Source organism: Podarcis raffonei, chromosome 1 (assembly GCF_027172205.1).
Source record: "Podarcis raffonei isolate rPodRaf1 chromosome 1, rPodRaf1.pri, whole genome shotgun sequence".
Taxonomy (NCBI): Eukaryota; Metazoa; Chordata; class Lepidosauria; order Squamata; family Lacertidae; genus Podarcis; species Podarcis raffonei.
This window is the reverse complement of record NC_070602.1, coordinates 90,825,422-90,835,980: the sequence shown is the minus strand read 5'-3', so window position 1 is coordinate 90,835,980 and position 10,559 is coordinate 90,825,422. Positions and strand designations below refer to the sequence as shown.

The 10,559-nt window shown below is 42.4% G+C and overlaps 1 protein-coding gene across 2 annotated transcripts in view; it reads left to right on the top strand.

Moving 5' to 3' along the window:
* Positions 1-5,248: 5,248 nt before the first annotated feature.
* The window catches only part of LOC128421182 (uncharacterized), a 74,736-nt gene continuing 69,425 nt past the window's right edge, over positions 5,249-10,559 (top strand). For both annotated transcript variants that reach the window (XM_053403585.1, XM_053403578.1), the window contains exon 1: positions 5,249-5,391. The gene's annotated coding sequence lies outside the window, so the exon portion shown is untranslated. The remainder of the gene's footprint in view (positions 5,392-10,559) is intronic.

The following is a 10,559-nucleotide window of genomic DNA, read 5'->3' as shown; positions in this document are numbered from 1 at the left end:
GGTGTGGCAGTGATATGATGACACTGGCAGTGCAGGGGTAATGCATCAGTACAATGAAATATTTCTAAATTGTATACCTATTGAGAGAGAGTAGCTTTTTATCTCCAGCAAATCCGTAGCTTAGTTACCACCTTAAAGTGGAACTGTGTCAAACTTCGGGCTTTCTCCTATATAATGGACTTATTCCCCACCACTTCATATTCTAGGCACAGAGTGAATCAGCAATGCTCATTAAAAACAGTGCAGCAATGTGTTCCAAGAGCAGCTTGGAAACAGCTTTGAAGAGCCTAGAGTTTTCCTGCTTCTAGGACATGTGAAAACATTTCAGGAGCTGCTCCTGACTTTGCCCTCGAGGCTCCCTCTGTCTCCATACTGTGTGCCATACCTTTTGCACTGGACTTCCTTGCTTTATGAATTTTTACTGCAGTGCAGTGCTCTATACCCAACTCTTCATAATTATCCTCATTATAGCATCTTTTTATCACAGGGAGATGTTCACAAAGGTGTCCTGCATAATGCATTTCCTCTAAAGAAATGAACCCCCTGGCCTGTGTTAAATAGCTGGTGAATTATAGAGCTGTCTCACCAAAAGTCCATTCATTGTCATGCTAATGGCCTCTGCCACTTACCACCATTGAACTAGATTATGAACTCCCCCTTTGTAATATGCAGTTTCCTAGATAATAGGATTTCCATTTTTAACCCCCATTTTCAATGGCTGATTAAAAGTATCTAAGTGTCAGTGGAGTTCACCATACAAGACTATTTATCATCAGCATAAACATGGTTCTACTTCTCTCCAGGGCTGTGTGGTCTCTACTACCATTTTATCTTGGGATTCTGCTCCAGTAAGATACCTCTTTTAATGGCTGAAAACAGCTTTCTGCTACCAGCCAGAGGGCTGGGTCAGGGTTGGTTTACTTACGTTTAAGTACAAACACATTGGCTTTTGAGCTCTACAAACCTCCCAGTACAGAATTCCAACCATATTTCCATCGTTCAATGTATGTATTTTGGGGCTCTATTCATGCACACCATTTAAATGTTGAAATTTTTAATTGATTTGAGTGGGATTCTAAATTTAATCTTAATGAGTGGTCCCCTGTGAGAGAATAGATATCATTGTAAACAATCTATATACAAATCTCTGTCCAAGCAATCAATGTTTTATCTGTTATTTGTTTGCAAGAAAACCACTGTTGAGGTTCCATCATATCACAAAACAATTTTGAAGTCACCTCATTTTTCCATTAAATGCTGTTTGCTGCTTCAGAAAGACTATCTTTTGAGAAAGCTGTATTTAGGCCAGAGACCTATTATTAACATGCAGTTTGTAATACGCAGTTTTTACTATAAAGTCAAAGTTACTTTCTTGGTCCTTGTCTTAAAGAAGCAGTGAGGAACCTATGACCATATTTGGTCTGTAACATTTCATCGGATCTGCAGCAATATGCATTTTTTGGGCTGCTTAGTCACCCAGTTTTTGGTTGTCTGCTACAGTTGCCTAGCCTTATATGATAGGATGCATTGATGCCATTGTTATTTTAGTGACACTTTTAGAAGTCACATTATAATACGCCTTTTTCTAGCAGGAACTGTGAGAAAGCCACCCAAGTCCAGAAAGAGTGAGGCTAACCAAAGAGGAGTGGAATATAGATGAAAAGATAAATGAGATTGTGCCCCTTTCTCACTCTGCATTAACTCGAAGTAATTATCACTTTCCCAGTTCTGAAGTCACAAATCATCAATGTGAATTAAGAATCGTAGATTTGCCTCTAACCTAGTATGAATCAGGGAGGGCAGATTTCCTGTTTGGGTTTGGAGTAAAAATAATGCAAGAACGAATAATTGGCAAATATTACATGATCTGGAGAAGGCCCTGGACCAGTGTATGGGTGTAGCGGTTGGCTAGATGAGCTGTAATAAACTATGTCTGAATCCTGGCAAGATGGAGGCTCTGTGAGTGAGAGGTTCCCAGGTCCAATAAATCAGTAACTTGTCTGTCCTTTATGGGGTTCCACTCCCTGAAAGATCAGGTACATTGTTTGGAGTTGGTCCTACATCCAGCTTTGCCGCTGAACGTACATAATAATAATAATAATAATAATTTATTATTTATACCCCGCCCATCTGGCTGGGCCTCCCCAGCCACTCTGGGCGGCTTCCATAAAAACCAAAAATACAGTAAAAATGTCCTTAGTGGCTAGGAGTGCCTTTTATGGTTGTTCCTGGACTGGGATAGCTTCACTACAGCTGCCCATGCAACTGTTGAATTACTGCAATGTGTTTTATGTGGGGCTACCCTTGAGGTTGGTTCAGAGGCTGCAGCTAATGCAGAAGGTGGTGGCTACACTGCCTGTGGGGGCAAACTACCACCAGCATATAACACCTTGTTTGCAGCATTTGCATGGGCTGTCAATCACCTACCAGGCCGAGTTTAGGGTTCTGGTACTGACATCTAAGCCCTTATACAGCTCAGGCCCAGACTGCTTGAGAGACCACCTTATCCTTTAAACACCCAGTCTTTGGGAGAGCTGGTCCTGCAAGTTCCAAAAATATGAGAAACACATCCCACATTAACTCAGAGCAGGGCTTTCAACGTGGCTGCCCCTGTGGTGTGAAATAGCATTACACAAGTGCCACTGTCTGTACTTTTCAGAAGGGAATGAAGACATTTTTGTTCCAAAGGGTTTTTCCAGCTGGGTGAAAAGGCCTCTCTGCCATCCATGTTGACTTTGTATTTCGTGTTCAATTGTTTTTTTTCTGTTTTCAAAAACCATTTTTAGCTTCTTTTTGTGTTGTTCATAAATAATCTTGGTGCACACATTAAAAGTTATTCATAAATTATCAGCAATAACAGCAGCAATAATAAGGATTTATTTGAGGGTCCTCGTGCAGAGGTCACCCAAGGAGCCCATCAGAGGCCAAGAAGGTTCAGAGCAGAGGCTCTGTCATCTCCGATGCATTCACCTCGGACTAGCACACATTCTGTGAGGGAAGGGAATAAGCCTGCTGTCCAAACTGGCCCATGAGGCCATTTTAGATTTATTGTACAATTCTGGAGTTTTGATGAATTGAAACAATTTGTTGAATCACATCCCATCCTACCACCCACCTTAAGATAATACTGCTTGGCTGGGGCAACGTTGTTACAGTTGAAGGAGTGAACCTCTGAAGGATACAAATTAGAGAAATAACAAATAACAGCCATTCATCTGCACACAGTGCCTCAAGCGACAAAACGGCCACAGAACACATTTGGAAAATTCATCTCGATAAGTGTGGGAAGCAAAAGAGTCCTATACGTCACAGGTTCCTACAATGGAGAACCATCACTTTAAACAAACAAGTAGATTATTGTCCCTGAATAAGCAGAATCCTGACATCATCTAGTCATTTGCTCCTGGTACTTCCTTCCTAATAAACCCTGTTTCCCACCTTAATTCATACCTCCAGTAACTAGAGATCTGTGGTGACAAAGGGCTCCCTGAAAAGCAAAGTTAGCACAGGCAGCAGCTTATTTTAACATATCTCAGTGGGCTGTCAAAACTGATGTCAGTAGGTTCCAAGCCCAAAAGATCCTTTCTCAGCTATTGTGTGAATAAATGCACAAAGCTTACTGAGAAACTGCTGGTGTTTTTCTTCTTCCAGGAAACAGAATTAGGTGTATTTATATATATTCAAAGAAATGAAGGATAGATTAGATGTTGTGATAACTGCCTTTGCACTGACAGCAAACTGGACAAGTCACATTGCTCCATTAAAAAAACACATATATTCTGTTTTCAACAGGTGTTTAACACATGTTGTTCTGACACTAATCCATCTCGAGTCTTGTAAATGGGGTAGAATGGATGCATAAATAAAATATTCCTCTTACTGGGCGACAGTGCCTTGTTTTTGATCAGCCCCGTAGTAAATCAGGCATTATAAAATACAATGTTTTAAAAACACAGTATCATTTTACTCCCGGGGTCAAAGAAAGTATAGTGTTATCAATTTAGAAACAACACTTGGGTCAGGATCGGTCAAAAGACTATGCAAAGAGCTGCATGTGCAGATTTCTTGTGGACATGATGACACTAAGAATCAGAATTGTAGAGTTGGAAGGAACCCCAATGGTCATCTAGTTCAACCCCCTGCAGAAATGAAAGCTAAAGAATCTCTGACAGATGGCCATTCAACCACTATTTAAAAACCTCCAATGAAGAAGAGGCTACTACCTTCCAAGGTAGTCCAGGCCACTGTCAAACAGCTTTGTCATAAACTTCTTTTGTTTAGTCAGAATTTGTACCCTATTTGGGGATTACATTGCTCCCTTTGGCCTATTATGAACCTATTGTGAACCGCCCTGTGATCTTTGGATGAAAGGCAGTACACAAACTTGTATAGTAATAATAATTACACTATATTCAGGTATATTGGTTTTTTTTGCAGAACTGGAAGCTCAGCTGATATGGAAAATCGGACTAAACCTTGACCTAACTCTAACCTGTTGGCAATTCTCTTCACTGAATGTCAGCTCATTCGGTCCCTCATGAAAATCCCATATGACCTTGGCCCTTTGGGACTCCCAAGTCCCAAAAGCATCCATAAACAGCAGTGGTAGCACCTTCAACTTTGAGAATCATAACAAAGAGTCTTGTGGCACCTTAAAAGACTCACAAATTTATTCTGGCGTTTGCACAAGCTTTTTGTGGACCATTTCCTGTAACCCATGAATACTTATCCTCTTGCCACCGTCAATTTGTTGAAGTCTCTGAGGTGCCACGAGACTTGTTCCTCGTTCCCCGCTGCAGCAGACCAACACAGCCCCTCCTCTGGAAATATTCAAGAATGGCATTCTCTGCGCGAGATAAGATCTCCCTAAATCTTTTGTCTGGCGTTATCTCCGTGGACATAAACCTGCTTCCGGGGGGGGGGATGCGTTGGGAGTGAAACGAGCATTTTGCTCAGAGAAGCCCCTTTCTGGCAACCTTGCCCTCCCCTTGCCTTGAAAGCACCCGCTTCGCCCTCTGGAACAGCAGCTTCGTGTGATCCCAGCAGGTGCATCCCTCACGCTCGCCTACGACACGCCCCGGCGAAGAAGCTCCTTCCCAGGCCCGGCCCCTTTCGTCTCTTTTGCATATATGCCGCAGCTACCCAATCAGCGCGGGCGCTGCTCCTCTCGCGCGCGCCTCTCGCCGGGGGTTGCTGTGGCGACGGACTAAACCAGAGGCTGCCCGCCAGCCTGCAACAAGCTCGGCTGAGGAGGAGGAGGGAGGAGGAGGAGAAGGGGAAGAGGAGGGCTCGCTTATCAGCCGCGCAAGGTGCTGCAGCGGCTGGAGCCGAAGACGGAGAGCGGGCGCAAGAAAAGCGGCGAGGCGAAACATCCTAGTCGAAGCGCTCCAGGTAAAGGAACCGTGAGGCTCAGCAGGAGACGGCAGGGGAACAAAAGCCGCGTGTGTAGAGCTGGGGGGGTGGGGTGCAAGGCGAGAAAGGGGTGAGGGGAACTTGGCAAAATGGAAGCAGGGTAGATTGTGGCGTGGATGGGCGCTCCTTCCCCGTTAGGGGTTGTGGTCGTTGCCTTGATTTTGTGTGTGTGTGTGTACAGCTTCCTTCCTTGCCTCTATTGTGCGCGCACTGCACACAATCAATAAGGCGCATCCTGGCTCTTGCGGATTTCCACCCCCCACCCCGCCAAGCGACGGCTGTTTGGTGAGTGAAGGTTTTCAGATCAAAAAAAGGCATTAAAGTTGGGGACGGAGTTTCTTCCGAAGGGGGGAGCGAGGAAGCTGAAGTGGCAGAGTGGTTGGTGGGGCTGGGTTGTGGAGGAAGGCGTGAAGGCGAAGAAACTTCCCACTTGGGCTTGAAGGCTGTTGGTCGAGTGCTTTGCAGGGTTAAGTTCTGTATGCAGATGCTCACGGTTTTGTGCCCGTTGTGTGAAAGGTGCCTGATTCATTTTAATTAATTAATTAAATAATAATAAGAATAATAATAGGCTACACCAGAGAACTGTGCATGGGGCTCTTTGGAGTTCCGGCTATCCATGGTGGTTTATGGGACTGCGGTGTTCTGGAAAAAAGAACACAACCATTTAAAATAAGGGCCACCGTGTGTAAAAGGAAGGGGTGCCTCAGAACCAAAGCTGCAGCAACCACTTGTCAGTTGGGGATTCCACAATCATGCACCGGTTGTTTCTTCTTGACTCTGCCATGGTTTTAAGAATGATTTCTGGGAAAGAAAAAGCTGCCACCTTGCATAAACCACACATTTAGTATTTAATTTAAGAGTCTCCTTGAGTTACTTCTCAGAACGTTTTTCTTTCTCCTTACAAATTAGCATCCATTTCTCCTTTCCATGTGATTGTATCTCCACATTTTATGTACTTATAGCTTAATTTATTATTATTATTATTATTTAGAAATCCTCATTCTGCCATACCTTGTCTGGTAAGGATTTCATTAGTGGAGCTAGTTGTCATAAGAAGACAGATTTGTGGAAGTTTGGGGGTGATTAAAGGAATAGCTTTGTTCAGAAAGACTGCGTGGAAGGAATTGGTTTCCAAAGCAAACCTGGCTATACTGACCCAAGCTTGCAGGGCTGTAGCATAGGCTTTGCTACAAAGGCAAATGGCTGCGTAGAGTGAAAGGGAGAGCTACAAGAGGTTAGTGAGCAGGCAGTGCCTTCTCTTATTTGCCTGTGTTCTGGTCATCCCTCACTCCTTTGAAATAGCAAGTCAAGAACATCATTAAATAAATAGAAACCACATCTTACATTATCAGAGGATCTGCTCTGGTACACAGACCCAATCCTTTTGCTACTAGGTCTGTTACCTGCCAAACAGCCAGCCAGAGCTGCATCCATATCGGAATTGTCACATTGCAGAGGCAAGGCATTGCTTCCAAAATGCATTAACTCCTTTCCTGGCTGTGTCTGATGCTCAACAGACTGTTCCTACAATCTGGGGACGACTCACCATGCCTTTTTGTTGTACCTATTGTCCTCTTATTAATAATGATTTCTAACATTAATGATAGGGTGAATGAAAGTATGAATTTTTAAAAAACGTCCTAGAGGTAAAACGAAGATACTATACAAAGGATGAATTTTCACCTCCCTGTGGAAATTTGCATGCAAGGGTTGTTTAAGTACATGATCATCCATACTGCACTCACCAATGCAAAAAGCACTGTTTCTGTTGGATATATTGAAAAATAGGATTTCCCTGCTTTTATAAAGATTTGAGGGAAATCCAAACACTTTCCAGTCAATTATTGAGATAGCTCAGCATCTGTAGTAGGCAAAAATGCTAAGCGTTCTCAGAGCAGCGAGGCAGAAAATGCGTACATTTCTGGATGATTGTTTCCCCATCTGGGATAGCTGATTTCATACTTCTTGTAACGGGAGTTTAAGTGTTTTTTTAAAAAAAGAAAGAAAAGAGAGCTGCTTAGCATCTCACCCTTTGAATCAGGAGGATGTGACTCATTTTTCCTTTCACCACTCTGATTCATAATATATCCCCCTCTTTCTTTTATACATATGGATTTGAAGCCCCAGAAGGCATTGGCAAGGTCATCTGTTTGAATGCTTGTGGGGAGTTATTTCATTGGATTATTGGAAAATGTCAAGTATAAATAGAATTCCAACGTGAATCTATAAATAACCAGCCAAAGCCAAATCTACACCTCTTCAATTATAATTACACAGCAGAAATTTAATTCACAATTGTTCCTAAAGGCTTGGGTGTTCTTTGCATTTATTTGCTGTGGCACTCATAGAAAAGGGAACAAAAAGTCGAGGAGAGCCTAAATTCAAATATCACATCAAAAATGGACTTGTGGGGGTGATTTGGAGGCAAGTCCTAGATTCTCACCTTCACTGCATTATTTGTTGCATAGGAATCACTCAGCTTTGCCTACCTCATGGGCTTGTGGTGAGCCCTGTGAAAGACTTGGCATGGTAAAATGCCCTATAAACAGTGTTAGTAAGAACTTCAGTAACAATCATGCTTTGTACCAGTTCTTTCTTTGCTGATACTGCTTTTAGATATAACACAATGCATGGCACAGGATAGTGAGAGGTTGTTCTCTGGAATGGGCATTGCACTTGCATAGAGCTCAGCTGTTGTTCCCAATGCAGGTACCATAGCTCAGTGAGAGCAAATGCTTGGCATGCAGAAGGTCCCAAGTTAAATCCTTGGCATCTCCAATGGGGAGAATTTGGTAGCAGATGATGTGAAAGACCTTTTCACTTGTGTCAGATGATAGCAATGAGGTCATCCTTGGTAGCTGTGCCCCCCCTTTTTTGTACCAAGAATGAGCACCTTGTAAAGTTAAACTTTACATGCCCCTCAGATAATTACTACAATGTCCTATGTGCGTTCTAAAGAATGGGGATGCAGCCTTGCAGGTGTTGAGGCTGCAAATCCAAGGCCGACAGGTGTTGTGGTATATCTGCATTAGCCTGTGTTATTGCCATTTCCACTGCTTCTAAACTGCGGGTGTAGGGAATGTGCACATGAAAATGGCATGGGCAAGCTCACATCATGTCATCCTTCTGAAAGAATTGTATATCTCTTATTTCTGGGTCTGGCCTGGGTCTCTGTTTACGTGGCATTCCATATTCTGCACTCTTTGAGAACCTGGAAGCTGAAGCTGTTATTTTTTAGCACAGGCCAGCACAAATACAAGTTTGCATGCCAATTATAAAATGTGAACACAATTTTCTAATAATACAGTGGTACCCCGGCTTACAAATACCTTGGGTTACAAACACTTCGTGTTGCAGACTCCGCTAACCCAGAAGTAGTACCTCGGGTTAAGAACTTTGTCCCAGTATGCGAACAGAAATTGTGCAGCGGGAGGCCCCATTAGCTAAAGTGGTACCTCAGGTTAAGAACGGTTTCAGGTTAAGAACAGGCCTCCAGAACGAATTAAGTTCGTAACCAGAGGTACCACTGTACTTGGTCTGCTGTGGAGCTTTTAGGACCATTGGTTTTAATGTGGCTTGCTGACAGGGGCATCTCACATACAGATGGAAGTGGGAAGTGCAATATGCGTGCTGGAGGAAGCATATGCTGATGTAGGAAAAACATACTAAGATCTTTTCCCCGAAGCAAAGTGATGGGAAACTCAGAAATCAACATATTTACTCAAAGGTGGGAAATGTGAATGAGATGCACAGAATGTTTGAAAGAAGAGTGATTCAGAGCAAGCCAAGCTAAAGAGTTTGCCACCTTATAAAGCATAGCTAACTGGATGACTAATTTATGCAGATAAGAACAGGTGGGTTACCAGTTATTGGGGCCATAGACTAAACATTATTCTGTACCCCTCAACTTTTATGCCCAGTTAGATGCAAACCCTGGTTTGCCACCAAGCATATAACCAAAGCCATTGGTGGATACAATGATACTGAGGACATTTTGCAGGTTTTCATCATTCTTAAAGCTGTACTTTAGAAAAGCGAAAACAAACCCCCAGAAGTATGATCAGCATGGCTACAGCAGATACATATATTTTGGTCTGAGAGACCTTCACTGTGTCCCACTCCTGAAGAATATCTATCTGATTATGTGTTCATCTACTCTTCTAAAAATGCGGGGGGGGGGCTGTAGCTTTATTTGGTTGTGTGTGTGAAATTGCCTAGACTATTAATTGCTTGTAATCTGGTTTGAATTTCCTATTGCCTTTTAATTATGCAGCCCAAGAGGAAATGGCTGTAATTAGGAAAACACCAAACAGGCTTCTTACACCCTTCAATGAGGCTTTTGCCTTCCTACTTGTGTTGCTAAAGTTATCAAGCTACTGATGCTAGATCAACTCTTCATACTATCAAGAATTGCAGTAAGGGGGCAATAGGTTTTATTATGCAGCAGAGATGATCGTTGATACACAGTCTCAATGGAAAGCTTTTGATTGCTAGGGTCTGACTACCATATATGGAGTCGGAATGAAATCTTTCTCCAGATCAGTTTCTTTGGAAAACTTGTAATTTTCCTTAATTTGTAAAACCTGTATTAGTTTTTAATTCTCACCTAAATAAAAGCTTCTTTCCCAGGACTAATATCAGCTTTGGGGATAGGGACAGTTTCTGCAGACTGTGGCACACAGGGAAAAGGGTTTGTTTTATTATTATTATTAAGGAAAAAACCCTACACATGCATGGTGGTATTGATTCTTTCCCCAACCTAATTTTCAAAGTCTTTAATATTTGCATGCTAAATCTTATATGCATTTAACGTCATATATATTTTGGCCTTGGGATCAGGTTACTCTGCAGGTAGCTTTCTGCAGTAACACACTGTAGTGTGCATTGTAGAGGTTGACTTTGAGGAACAAGAACTTTCATGGGCCCTTCTTTGGGGGAAACAAATGAATAGCTAGCCTCTGTTACATTGTGCAAGCCTATGGTTTCTATTAATCCTTTTTAAAAAAAAATTCTCATTGATTCCAAAGATCAGGTGACCATTGTCTTAAATATATATGAAATCACTAATGGCAACAGGTCAGCACAAATAGGGGGAAACAAGAAAAAAAGCTACAGAAATATGCGAAACAAGTTTTGTCAGTTTTTTT